General features: G+C 53.7%; 1 long non-coding RNA gene across 1 annotated transcript in view; it reads left to right on the top strand.

Moving 5' to 3' along the window:
• LOC129392964 (uncharacterized) overlaps positions 1-12564 on the top strand; it is a 30202-nt gene extending 17638 nt beyond the window's left edge. The window contains exon 3 of the long non-coding RNA XR_004673125.3: positions 9689-12564. This is a non-coding gene — a long non-coding RNA (uncharacterized LOC129392964). The remainder of the gene's footprint in view (positions 1-9688) is intronic.
• The last annotated feature ends 2029 nt before the right edge of the window (positions 12565-14593 follow it).

Genomic DNA, 14593 nt, shown 5'->3' on the forward strand with positions numbered 1-14593 from the left:
GTGCTTAAGGGCTGTTGAGAGGGCTATCTGCCTGAAGCCTGCTGGTGATGCCCATACCCCAGCCATGTAGGGATCTGCAGCCAGGCCCTGGTCCAGGCTGCAAGTGGGAGGAACATGGGTGGGCTGTGTTCCTGGCTGGCACCTGTGTGCTGTGTGGTTGCCCCCAGCTTCCAACGACATTGAGGACTGGGTCCACGGGCTCCATGGACAAGGCTGAGATGTACAGTCATGGGGACCTATGGAAGAAGGGCAAGGTACAATGGATGCCCTGGGGAGACACTTGGCCAAGAGGGAACACAGTTTTGATAGAGGGCAGGGAGATCTGGGAAGGCTTCCTGGAGTGGGTGGCCCTGTAGGGACATGGGTGGTGGATTTCTATTTGTAGTTGGAGGAGAGACATTTGGACAGAAGGTGCAGCAAGGAAGAGGGAAGGCCAGATTGTTCAGGGTGTGAGGCCCCAGGAGCTGTGACAGGGCGCGACAGTGGGTGGAGAAGCCAGAAACACCACACCCTGGTGTGGAGGCTGTGCTGCCTGGAAAGGCATCTTTGAGCCTTTTGTACCAGGACTTAGGGGTGGAGGTAGTGAGAAAGGTGCCCTATAGGGGGTATCCTGTAGGTGGTGTCCTGTAGGGGTGTCCTGTAGGTGGTGTCCTGTACGAGTGTCCTGTAGGGGATGTCTTGTAGGGAGTGTCCTGTAGGGGTGTCCTGTAGGGGTGTCCTGTAGGGGGTGTCTTGTAGGGAGTGTCCTGTAAGGGTGTCCTGTAGGGGGTGTCCTGCAGGGAGTGTTTTGTAGGGGCGTCCTGCAGAGTGTCCTGTAGGGAGTGTCCTGTAGGGGATATCCTGTACAGGTGTCCTATAGGGATTGTCCTGTAGGGGTGTCCTGTAGGGGGTGTCCTGTAGGGAGTGTCCCGTAGGGGGTTTCCTGTAGGGAGTGTCCTGTAGAGGTTTCCTGTAGGTGTGTCTTATAGGGGTTTCCTGTAGGGAGTGTCCTGTAGGGGGTGTCCTGTACAGTGTCCTATAGGGGTGTCCAGTAGGGGTGTCCTGTAGGGGTGTCCTGTAGGGGGTGTCCTGTAGGAGCGTCTTGTAGGGGTTTCCTGTAAGGTGGGTCCTGTAGGGGTTTCCTGTAGGGAGCCTGTAGGGAGTGTCCTGTAGAGGTTTCCTGTAAGAGTGTCTTGTAGGGAGTGTCCTGTAGGGAGTGTCCTGTAGGGGGTGTCCTGTTCAGGTGTCCTATAGGAGGTGTCCTGTAGGGGTGTCATATAGGGGTATCCTGTAGGGGTTTCCTGTAGGTGGTGTCCTGTAGGGGGTGTCCTGTAGGGGGTTTCCTGTAGGGAGTGTCCTGTAGGGAGTGTCCTGTAGAGGTTTTCTGTAGGAGTATCTTGTAGGGTTTTCCTGTAGGGAGTATCCTGTAGAGAATGTCCTGTAGGGAGTGTCCTGTAGAGGGTTTCCTGTAGGGAGTATCCTGTAGGGAGTATCCTGTAGGGGGGTCCTGTAGGAGGTGTTCTGTAGGGGTGTCCTGTAGGAGGTGTTTTCTAGGGGTGTCCTTTAGGGGTTTCCCGTAAGGGGGGTTTGTGGGGGTTTCCTGTAAGGGGTGTCCTGTAGGGAGTGTCCTGAAGCAGTGCCCCTGTACGGGGGTCCTGTAGGGGTGTCCTGAAGGGGTTTCCTGTAGGGGGTGTTCTGTAGGGGCGTCCTGTAGAGATGTTCTGTAGGGGTGTCCTCTAGGAGTGTTCTGCAGGGGTGTCCTGTAGGGGTTTCCTGTAAGGGTGTCCTGTAGGGAGTGTCCCATAGCAGTGCCCCTGTACGGGGGTCCTGTAAGGGTGTACTGCAGGGGGTGCTCTGTAGGGAATGTCCTGTAGATGTGTCTTTTATGGGGTATTCTGTAGGGGATGTTGTTTAGGGGGTGTTCTGTAGGGGTGTCTTTTAGGTATGTTCTGTAGGGGTTTTCTGTAACGGGTGCCCTGTAGGCTTCCTGTAGGGTGGTCTTGATGGGGGTGTCCTGTAGCAGTTCCCTGGGCAAAGCACACCTGCTCTGACTTCAGAGCGAGTGCCTGCTGCGTGGGGTGATGGCATCTTCCGCACCTGTGCAGCTGATACCCATGTTCTTGGGGTCTGACCCTGACCATTCTTGCTCTCCCTGCCTACAGCTGGGTTCCTGGTGCTGGTGGGGCCGGGAAACACTCCTAGGTTCCTCTGAACAAGGACCTTACATTACCGCCACTTCTCCGTAGGGATCCTGGTAGTCCCTAAGCCCTCGGGCTGTGATGGGAATGAAGGGGTCACCCTCATTAGATCCTGGGAGCAGTGACCAGCTCCCAGCAGGTGCTGTCTGACCGTCAGCATCATATGGGCCAACTTTCCAGAAAAGCAAAGTAAGCCCCAGAGAGCACAGGTGTCCCAGGCCAGTGTCCCCATGTCCTGACTCAGCACCCTTGGCCCCTTCTCTCCCATGGTTGTGCCCTGATATATGGAAGGGTTGTGCCCTTCCGTATAGGGGCTGGAGGGATCTGATCAGCTTGGGCAGCCTGACCTTGACTCCCGCCCTTTCCTGATGCCCCCTCCATCTGTCTTTCCAGCCTTCCCACTGCAGGCCCCTCCTCAAGCTGGGGCTGCTCTCCAAAGTCTCCAGCCCTCCCCACTTCCCCCCTACCCTCACCCCACGCTCAGGAGAAGCTGATGGGGCTAATTATCGCTAGATGATAATTATTCAGCTGATAATCACATGCTCTGTCCCTCCCACCCACACCCCCTGCCTCCTGGCCCCTTTTCAGGCCCCAAAGCCAGGTCATCAAGGTCAGGGTAGAGTGGGGCTAGGGCGGTGACCAACTAGCCCTGGTTTTCTTAGGACTTTCTTTTTTAGCACTGAGAGTCCAACATCCCAAGAATTCCCCTCTGTCTTGGGAAAAGGGGGATGGAACCCAGGCTGGAACCCAGGACCAGCATTGGGGCTTTCCCCACACAAGCCACAAAGACACCAGAAGCTGTGCCCATAGGAAGAGGCCTCCCCCAACTCCCTGCAGCCCCCAGTCCAGGCTGGTGATCCTTGGCAAAGCCTGCCCTGCCAGCGCCCGGCCCCGGGGTGCCCAGCCCAGGAGCCGCCTGCCCCTGTCCCTCCCCTGGTGTGGCCAGCGTCTTACCCAGGGCAGCACACACAGCAGCCAGAAGCAGCAGCACCAGGAGAAGCCTCATCGCGGGGTTTTCCGCCAGGGACTGGGAGCCACAGTGCAAAGGCGCCTTTATATGGTGGCCGGCGACTGAGCCAGACCTGGTAATTTAGCCAGAAGATGCGCTGGGGAGAGCAGGGCCGTCCTGACTCATGCCACTAGGCCTCACTGTGCCCCACCTCCAGGACTCTCAGAAGGCTCCTGTGCCCCCCTCTCTGCTGTCCCTTGGTCCTGAGCCTCTGGGCCCCTACTCCCTGCAGCTTGGGCCCTGTCCTGGGTGTTCTCAGAGGGTCATGGCTCCACCTCTGCAGCCTGAGGGCACCGCCCAGCGCGCTTCTGAGTATGTGTAGCCCCCTCCCCACTGCTTCTGAGTACGTGCAGCCCCCTCCCCGCTGCTTCTGAGTACGTACAGCCCCCTCCCCGATGCTTCTGAGTACGTGCAGCCCCTCCCTGCTGCTTCTGAGTACGTACAGCCCCCTCCCCGATGCTTCTGAGTACGTACAGCCCCCTCCCCGCTGCTTCTGAGTATGTACAGCCCCCTCCCCGCTGCTTCTGAGTAGGTACAGCCTCATCCCTGGTGCTTCTGAATATGTACGGCCCCCTCCCCTCTGCACTCTCCCTTGCACCAGGGTAGGCAGGGGTCACCAAACCCATTCTAATGGGGAAACTGAGGCACTGGAGGCTGGAAGCTTTGAGCCAGTGCTTCTTAATCTTCAGTGTGCACACAAATCACCTAGGATCCGGTCGAAATGCTGGCTGTGGAGGCCTGGGCGGGGCCTGGAATGGCGCATTCCTGGCAGGCTTCTTGGGGTGGTGTTGCCTGTCTAGGGTAGGCTTAGCTTGGGCCAGTGGCAGAGCCAGGGTGCACAGGGCAGCCTGGCCATGTCTGAATCACTACCCATCCAACCCCAGGCCAGGCCTGGGGGACTGTGGGGTGACAGGGATATTCTAGGGTCACGGGACATGGCCTGTTTACAGTGGGGCTGGCCCCATTTCTATCCTCAGGGTCTCTCTGGGGTTCTGGAGGCTGAGGGGCAGCAGCTCACAAGCTCAAATCCCCTGGGAGTCTCTCCTCCAACCCCCAATGTCTCCCTGCTTCAGGATGGCTCCCCTTCTGGTCTCCTTCCACCTCCCCCTCCTCACCCTGTCTGCCCTCCCCACTGGGATTGGCTCCAGTCCTCTCTACCCCTTGCATGAGACACTTACACTCACCTTCAGCCTTTCCCAGGCCTTCCCTTGTACCCTGAACACGCTTCTCCCCTGCTGCCCCATCAGCAAGATTGCCTTGTCTGGAGCACTCTGTATCCCCTCTGTCTGTCTGGACCTGTGCCCTAGAGGTGCCCCTGAGGGCCTGAATCCCATTCCCGACCTCTGCACAGACCCAAGAGCCCAAGGGCCCTCTTCTCCATCCACCCTCGGAAGCTAGGCCAAGCTGCTGGGCACCCACCCCAAGGCTGGAAGGTGGGGCTGGATGCCCAGGTGGGGGCCATGCAGGATGCAGGGGGGGTGGGCAGGCAAGCTCCAGGGCTGGGACTGGCTCTCTCTGCAGCCATCTCCCAGCATGAAGGCCAAGGAGTCTGGAATTTGAATGAACACCAGGCTTTCCCTGTGGCGTTGATGGTATACTTGTCAACAGTATTTTATTTTAACTGTTTTTTAGCTCCTTTGAAAACTTACATATCTGGGGACACACATGGCATGTGGGCTCCCATTGCCTTGACCCCCAGTGGAAAGGAAGGATCATTTCCTTTCAGCTCCTCTTGCTCCGCTCACTCCAGGTCACCTCTGGGCTTAGCGGCTTCCTGGCCATGGGTCATGGCAGCGTGTGAGCTGCAAAGCTGCCGTGGGACAGGGACTGGACTCTGGGGCGGGCACCTTTGCAGACACAACCTCAGTCCTCAGCCCAGGCCTGGGAAGGTTTCCTCATCCACCCCTTGGTGGGGTTGAGGGTCAGGGCCGGTGGGAGGAACCGAGACCCGTGGTGTAACAGGACGGCTGGGCGTTGCAGGCCCTGACACAGCCTCTGAGGGAGGGGGAGAGGGGCTCCATGCACACCTGCCAGGAGGCCCCTTATGGGTACTTTGAGGCAGGGAGCATTTCTCCAGCTTCCCTGCAGGGCCCTGCCCCAGGAAGAAAGGCATGGTGAGCTGCCAGTGCCACCGTGGATGGCACAGACTGTGATGTGCCCTTCCTCCCCCCATCCCAGTGCCACAGGGCTCTGAGTCTGTGAAAGAGAAGAAGGGGCAGGGTCGCAGCAGCAGCAGTGAGCTGGGGAGAGATCCCCGGTGCTGGGCTCCACCTGCCCTGAGTAGTAACCAATCCACACAAGGCTGGGCCCCTTCCGCTGCAGAGGCAGAAAAGGGGCTGGGGTGGATGGGTGCATGTGTGAGTGTGACTGTGTGTGAGGCTGTGTGTGAGTGTAAGACTGTGAGAGTGTGAGTGTATGAGAGTGTGAGACTGTGTTAGTGTATGAGCATGTGTGTGTGTATGAGTGTGAGTGTATGAGTGTGAATGACAGTGAGTGTATGAGTGTGAGTGTGTGAGAAGTGTGTGAATATGAGTGTGTGTTAGTATAGTGTGAGTGCATGTGTATAAGTATGTGAATGAATGTGAGTGTGTGTGAGAGTGTTAGTGTATGAGCTTGAGTGTGTGTGAGTGTATGGGGATGTGTGAGTGTATGAATGTGCAAATGACAATAAGTGTATGTGTGTGTGAATGTATGGGGATGTGTGAGTATGAATGTGCGAATGACAATAAGTGTATAAGTGTGTGTGAGTGTGTGAGTGTAAGGTGTGTGGATGTAAGAGTGTGTTAGTATAGTGTATGTGTGTGTGTGTGCATGTGTATAACTGTGTGTATGTGAGTGAATGTGTGTGAGTGAGACTGTGTAAGACTGAGTGTGTGACGCTATGTGTGAGTGTATGTTTGTGCACGAATATGTGTGTGAATGACAGTGTATGAGTGTGTGTATGTGTAAGTGCATGAGAGTTGAGTGTGTTAGTGTGAGTGTATGAGTGCATGTGTGAGTGTATGTGAGAGTGTATGTGTGAAAGTGTGTGTGCAGTGAGTATGTGTGAAAGTGAGTGTCAGTGTATGCGTGTGAGAATGTGAATGAGTGTGAATGAGTGTGTGAGTGTGTGAGTGAGCATAGTGTATGAATGTGAGTGTGCAAGTGTGAGTGTGAGGATGTGAGTGTGGTGCATGTGTGTATGTGAGTGAATGTGAGTGTGTATATAAGTGTGAGTGAGTGTGAGAATGTGTGTGTTAGTATAGCGTGAGTATGAGTGTGAAAGTGTGTCAGTGAGTGTATGAGTGTGTGTTAGTATGAGGATGTGAGTGTGAGACTGAATGTGTGTGACAGTGTGTGACTAAGTGTGAGAGTATGTGAGTGTGTGCATAAGTGTGTGTGTGAGAAACAGTGTGAGTGTGAGAGGGTGCATAAGTGTGTGTGAGTGTGTGCGAGCGTATGAGTCTGAGTGTGTGTGTGGTGGGACACACATTAGCATAAATCGTCACAGCCAGATGACACCAGTGGGATGGCAGTTTGCAGTCGCTGTGCAGGGCCAGCCGCCGCTTCCTGGAGAAGGCCAGCTGGGCTGGGCTGCATTTTGAAGTACAAGCACAGAGAGGCGGGATCTTGAGAGAGAGGACTAGCTTGTGTAGATGGCACACCAGGGCACAGTGAATCCCAGAAACTCAGTATGGGCATCAGCTGGATTTTACCCCGTGCACACCACGTGCACCCGTGCACAGTTCTCAAACTGTCGTCTATATTCTTGGGAGTGAAAGCTGTTTTTCCTTCAGCAGAAGGCTCTGAGAAATGCTCAACTCAATGATTTCTCAAAAGACCTTTTAGGAGCCAAGATTCTGCAGCCCCCACAAGGTGGGCGTGTGGGAGAGGGGCCATCCTTCTGGGCTCTCAGGGAAGGCTCCGAGGGAAGAGCTGAGGGCAGGGGCTGCCCTGGGCTGGGCTGGGGGTGGGTGTTGGAATGAAGCCTTGCCACCCACTGCCAGCTGCCCTACTGCCAGCTGCCCTGGCTTCCTCTGCCTGGGGGAAGGCTTGGGCCATTCCTCTTTAAGCTAATCAGGCATTTTACAAGCCGAGTCCGAGTCTTTTATAAGCTAGGTGTTCTCCAAATACAGCCCAGGCTTTCTCTCAGGGCCATAATTAATGGGGCCTCCCCAGCCTGGCATTAGACTCAACTCCCTAGGGTGGCTGAGAGGGGACTCAGGGATGAGCAGGGCAGGTGAAGGAACAGGGGCACGGGTGAGGTTCCGCAGGAGCTACATCCCAGCAAGGAACCTGCCAGCCCGGAGGAGCTCGATCCCGCCTACAGGAAGGGACCTGGGACCCCGGTTAGGAGCCCTAGACCTCTGAATGAACCAGTGGATGAGTCCTGCTCCCGCTCCCTCCCTCTGAAAGCCCTTCCCTCCCTCCAGCCCTCCCTCCACCCCTCTCTCTTTCCCACCCTCCAGTTTTCTCTCCATCCCTCCCTCCTTCCCTCCATCCACCCTTCCTTCTTTCCCACCCTCCAGTTTTCTGTGTCCTCCTTCCTCCTTCCCTTCCTCCACCCCCTCCCTATTCCCTCCCTTCACCCCTCCAACCACTCATTTTTCTTTCCTTCCCTTCACCCCTCCCTCCACCCCTCCCTCTTTCTCTCTCTCTTTCCCTCTCTCCACCCCTCCCTCTTTTCCTCCCTCTTTCTTTCCCTCCACCCCTCCCTTTTTCCCTCCTTCCATCCTTCCCTTTCTCTCAGCCTTGCCTCTCTCTAGCCAGTGCAGGGGGCAGGGGCTGGATGGAGGGGCATTAGACCCAGGCCCCAGAATTGCAGTGGGCACATGCCAGCCACACTGAGTCTCTAGAGATTTTCAGGACCTTGGTCTCTTCATGCCCAGTTCGGTAGCTGGAAACCTGCATTCACCTCATAGCAGCCTCTAGCCAATGGGTGGAGGGCATCCCTGTCCTGTCCTCTAGCCAATGGGCGGAGGGCATCCCTGTCCTGGCCTCACAGTGAGGAAGCACTTCATAGATCACAGCTCAAGGCCCACTCGGGCCACTCCTCCTCCACCTGATGACTGCAGAGCCCCACAACACCTCCTTGAGGCTGCCCAGGGCCCCTTACGCCCTCTGGGGCCCCCCAGTCACTGGCCCAGAGTGGGTGAGGCCCAAGTGGTGCCCTAGTGGCATGAGCTTGTCCGAGTAGAGGAGGATCCTGGGAGTGTAGCCAGTGCCACCTCCCTGCCCAATTCACACAGGGAAAACTGAGTCCGGGTGCAGGTGGAGGAGTCAGGATTTCAACTAAGGCCCCTAAGCCGGCAGCAAGTGCAGGAAAGGAGCTGTGCTGAGGACTCAGATGCTGGCGTGGGGCTCCCATGCCCATGTGCCCCATGAGGGCCCCTGTGCCAGGGGAATGCGGGGTCACTCAGGAGTTCATGGCCTGGGCTCGAACCAGAGAGAGGACACAAGGAATCCCAGTTCCTTCCGCAGGGAGAGATGGGGCCACCTTGAAAGGTATCTACACCCACCAGCCCTGGTTCAGGTCTCAGCCCCACTCATGCCCATGCTGTGGGGTGTTGGGCCAGCTCCTCAATCTCTCCAAGCCTGCAATTGGTTGTCTGAAGAAAAAGAGTGACAGCAATGCTGACCAGCACAGCAGGCTGCTCTGGGGTGGGCTTAGCAGTGGATGGGGAGGCCCCAAACCCAGCCAGCAACCAGCAGTACCCACCCAGCACCCGTATCTTGACTCCTGACATCCTTCTCCACTCACAGGAATGAGCACTACTTGGAGAAAGGGCTGATTCTAGGGATGGAATGGGGGAACACAAGATGAGCCTGAAGTAGTTTTTTTTTTTTTTTTTTGAGACAGAGTCATGCTCTGTCACCCAGGCTGGAGTGCAGTGGCGTGATCTCAGCTCACTACAAGCTCTGCCTCCCGGGTTCATGCCATTCTCCTGCCTCAGCCTCCCGAGTAGCTGGGACTACAGGCGCCCACCACCACGCCCAGATAATTTTTTTTATTTTTAGTAGAGACGGGGTTTCACCGTGTTAGCCAGGATGGTCTTGATCTCCTGACCTCGTGATCCACCCGCCTCGGCCTCCCAAATTGCTGGGATTACAAGCGCGAGCCACTGCGCCCAGCCAAAGTACCTTTAAAAACAAAACAAAACCAAAACCAAACTTCTTTATTGAGATATAATTCATTTCATGAAACTCACCCATTTAAAGTGAACAGTTCAGTGGTTTCAGTACTGCATAGTCGCAGGGTTGTGCAACCATCACCACAATCTAATTTTGGGATGTTTTTACTCCAAAAAGAAACCTGTGCCCATCAGCCGTCAGTGCCAGCTTCCCTGCTCCCAGCCCCTGGCAACCCCTGCTTCACTTTGCCTCCGTGTGAATTTGTCTGTTCTGCACTTTTCATGCAAAGGGGATCATACACTATGTGGCCTCTGTGTCTGGCTTCTGTCCCTGAGCACCAAGTTCTCAAGGCTCACTGCCTTGTTGCCTATGTCAGTGCTTGATTCCACAGAATGTACTCCATGTGGATAGAGCACATTTGTCTATCGGTTCATCAGTTGAAGGACATTTGGGTTGTGGAAGACCATGTGGGGCCAGAAAAGAAGAAAATCCTAAAAAAAAGACCCAAAATGGTGCGGACTGTGAAAGGAATAGATCAGGCAGCTGAAAACCCTTCCAATGGCCAGAGCTGGAACAATTTGAGCAGCAAAATAAATAACAGTATTGGATTATACTCCTGTGCATAAAATAAATGTTTACAAGTCCATAATGATATCAATAAGTGATTGAAGAAAGAAGGATATTGGAGAGAAAAGACCAATCTTCTGCATAAGAATTCCAAATAATTTACACAGATACTTTGCTTGAAAAGGTGGAGCTTTAATTGCCACTCCTCAGATGTGGCTGCACTTAGTGACTTCCTTCCAACCATGACAGCATGGAAATAGGGTGGGGGAATGTATGAGTGTGTTTTTACGATGCTTAGAAGACATACCAGAGACTGGGCAATTTACAAAAGAAAGAAGTTTAATGGACTTACAGTTCCACGTGGCTGGGAAGGGCTCACAATCATGGCAGAAGGCAAGGAGGAGCAAGTCATGTCTTACAGGGATGGCAGCAGGCAAAGAGAAAGACCTTGCGCAGGGAAACTCCCATTTTTAAAACCACCAGATTTCATGAGACTTATTCACTATCATGAGAGCAGCATGGGAAAGACCTGCCCCCATGATTCAATCACCTCCCTCCAGGCACCTCCCACAACATGTGGGAATTCAAGATGTGATTTGGGTGGGGACACAGTGAAACCGTATTGGGGAAGAAACATTACCAGGAGAGAAGCCTGGCAGATACAACACCATGGAAGTGGTCAAGGTCAGCATCAACAGTGGTGAATCCCAGTGTCAGTGCCTACTGTTGATGTGGTGACAGAAACAGTGATTCACTTCTGCTTCAGTCTTCTCAAAACGACCATCCCAGTCTAACCACCAGGAAAACACCAGGCAAATTGAGAGACACGCCACAAAATATTCAACCAGTACCTCTGAACACTGTCGAGGTCACGAAAAACAAGGCAAGTCTGAGAAACTGTCACCGCCCAGAGGAGCCTCTGTAAACATGAGTATGTACCACACAGCCTCTTGGAGGGTAATGGATGAGAAAAAGACATTAGGGGAGAATGAAGCCTGTCTGAATCAAGTGTGGATTCAGCTCATAATAATGGGTCAATATTGGTTCATTAATTGTAACAAATGGACCACAGGAATATAAGATGTTGAAATAGGGATTTCGGCTGGGTGAGGTGGCTCACGCCCATTATCGCAGCACTTTGGGTGGCTGAGGTGGGAAGATTACTTGAGCCCAGGAGTTTGAGACAAGCCTGGGCAACACAGTGAGATCCCATCTTTACAAAAAAATGACAAATTAGCCAGGCATGGGGGTGCATGCCTGTAGTCCCAACCACTTGGCAAGCTGAGGCGGGAGGATCACTTGAGCCCAGGAGGTTGAGGCTGCAGTGAGCTGTGATTGCACCACTGCACTCCAGCCTGGGCAACAGAGTGAGACCTTGTCGAAGAAGAAGAAAAAGAAGGAGAAGGAGAAGATAGCAATAAGGATATCTGGGTGTGGGGAATATAGGAACTGTCTGTACTATCTTTGGCAACTTTTCTGTAAATCTAAAACAATTATAAAAGTAATAAGCTTCTATAAAAAATGTGGCAATGCCTATAGAAGTGAGGGGCTCGATGGTGGGGTTTGTGTGGCTGGCAGAGCTCTTCAGGGCAATCGCCACACTTCCTAGGCCACATGCTTAGAGCAGCTGTTCTCCTGGTCCCCAGAAGACCACATCTTGGGTCTTGTTTTGCCATGCAGGCAGTAACATTCTGTCTTTGGTAACCTGAAGAAGACCTGGGAATAGCTTGTCTCAGGAGATAAAATGCCAAGATAATGAAGCTAAGGCCACAGTTCATGCCCTTCAATCATCATTGCACAGTAGATGTTCTCACAGGCATGGCTTGAACCTAGACCCTGGTCACACCCTGAGCCCTGACCCTAGACACGCACTTAGGTCTGACCCTGGCTACACACTGAGCCCTGATCGTGCTTCCACTCTGTTTTGACTCTGGACATACATTGAGCCCTGATCCTGGATATATATTGAGCCCCGATCCTGGTCACACACTGCGCCCTGATCCGACACTGAGCCCGGATTCTGATCACATACTGAGACCCATTCCCACACTTTGGGTCATGCTGTCACACTATATATGACTCTGGACACACATTGATCTCTGACTGTGGTCACAGGCTGAGTCCTGAATGTGACCCCACACTGTGACCTGACTCTGGACATAAATTAATGCTGATCCTGCTGTAAAAATTAAGTAATTCGAAATCAAAGCTGTTGGAACTTTAAATTATTTTGAGACTTAAAGGAGTGTGACTATAAGACCTGAATCATGTAAACAGGCAGCTGTAACCTTTGTTCTTCTCATTGTAGACTAGCCTCTTCTTTACCTGCATCATTGTGCAGTATGTTGTAAAAGACAACGGGGTGCCAAAGAAGACCACTTTCCCTCTTCACTGTTGATCTCTTTATAGACTGACTTCCCTTTTACTTCTCCCAGACAAAGACTTCACGACTATCACGTTGTCTAAAATGGAATGTTAAATATACTTTTAAACTGGAAAAGGAAAACAAGTTGTAATCAAATTGCTGTATCTCATAAACTGGCCTTGTACGAAAAAAAAAACGTAAGCCTGTTAAATGTCTTTGTTTTATCTGTCTAGAAAAGCAAGACCTTAACTTTCCAGCTTCGGAGCACTGACCTCATTCTTCTGGGGTCTGTGTTACCTGGATGGTCATTCTTAGCTTTGCACTTGAATAAATTTAGACTGGATTCTGATCCTTTCTATTATTTTGGGTTGCCACGGCTCACATTCTCAGCCCTGGCCCTGGTCATAGTGACTGGAAGATGTATTAAGATCTAGGAACAGAGTTTGGGGGAAGCAAAGGAATGCCAGTTTGCTCAGAGACACAGAGCACTTCACAAAGGGATCAGAGAGCAGCTGGGGGCTCAGGCTGATGGGACTCTTAAAGGGGCATGAGCCGGGAGGCACCAGGAAAAATTTGGGCATTGCAAGGTGTCCCAGCACCTGCTCTTGGCCACCCTGCTTCTTCCCCTCTTTCCTTCCCACCCAGAACCTTGCCCTGCAACCCCTTTCTCCCTGCTGCCTCTGGCCTCCTGGAGCAGGGAGTACACCAGCTTTTGGAAACCCATTTTGAAGGATCCCAGCCTCTGGGCTCCAGGCTCACTGAGTGTGGCACACAGCTGCACCATGAATGCTTGCCCAGGCATGTCCAGGCTGGTCCCTCCCTGAGCTGTGCTGGCTCCTTTGGGAGCAGAGACTGGGGCGGGGAGGTGGAGGACACAGATGATTCACTCTGGGTTCCCAGGCAGGCTGGGTGCACATGTTTCCAGCTGATCTGGTCAGCCAGGAGCCAGGATGCAAGGATGCCTGTGTTCCTGAGCGTGGGGTGTGGCTGGTATTTTCCAGGAGCAAGGAGGTGGCAAACTGGATAAACAAGGGTGTCTAGGCTTCTGTCTCAGCTCCCAGCAGGCTGCAGGGCTCACTCGGGACAGCTCAGTTTGCCTTCCCTGCAGACTGGGGCTGAGCCATGGCTTGCTCCTGCAGGGCCTACAGCTGGGGGCACTGGAGGTGGCCCGGGAAGGGTCATTAGGAGCTCACCAGCCAGGCAGGGAACATTCCCAAGGGCTTCCGTCTCCGAGCACACTGCCTTGAAGTTCTCTGCCTGTGAAGTGGGGTGGAAATTCAGCACCCCCCCGAGCAGAGGCTGGCCGTGAGATAGATGAGTTGCCCTGTTTAAAGCGGTGCCCAGGGACAGCCTCCACGTCACCATCACTCAGGCTCCCTCTTGCAGCCCCTGCTGGCAAAGTGGAAATGTGGCTTGCAGAGTTGCGTCTGAAGCCAAGCAGAGGGTGGGAACGGAGCCAAACTCATAACTGAACCACCAGCACCCCCGCTGGGCAGCCCCGGCAGTGCACCCTCGGGGTCCTTCAGCCGAGAGGAGCTGGCCCCACCTGCCAGCCCTATGGTGCTCCCAGCCAATGATGGGGCATGGCGGGGGCTGCTCCTCTGTGGCCTCTTCTTAGGGCAGCTTTGGCTGGGATGTCTCTGAGGCCAGCCGACATCTCAAAATGGCCCCGCCATCCAGGAGGCCCCCTCCTTCCGCAACTGTCAGAGCTATGCGGAGTCCCACAGCTCTCGCCTCCCACTCCTGTTCCCTCTCATCCTTCACAGGCTTTTCTGGCAAAATGTTCTTGCACATGGAATCCTGCCTTGGCATCTGGTGTGAACAACAGAATCCAGTACACCCAAAGCCCCTCTACAAGACAGCCCCCATCTGCTCTGCAGATGCCCCCGGCCTCAGCCCCGCACCTCTTCCTGTCTCACACACATATACGATACACACACACTCACACACACACAATACACTCACACACACACAATACACTCACATACACAATCAAGACACACAGATGTGTACTCACACACAAGCACAAGGACACACGTAAACACATACCCACACATGTACACACGCACGCATTCACACAAAATACACACACAGACACACATTCACACACATAGACGTTACTTACACAAGCACATGCACACATGTACACACACTCCCACACATGCACACTCACACACAGACATGCACTCACAAGCATATGCATGCATTGCACACATATGCACACTTACTGATGTGCACTCACACACAATACACACAGACACACACGCACTCACACACAACACACACAGACTGCACTCACGTGCACACACACATTCACAATACAGACATACACATGCACACAGGTACATTCCCGCACACGCACAC

This window comes from Pan paniscus, chromosome 7 (genome assembly GCF_029289425.2).
Source record: "Pan paniscus chromosome 7, NHGRI_mPanPan1-v2.0_pri, whole genome shotgun sequence".
In the NCBI taxonomy this organism is placed as follows: domain Eukaryota; kingdom Metazoa; phylum Chordata; class Mammalia; order Primates; family Hominidae; genus Pan; species Pan paniscus.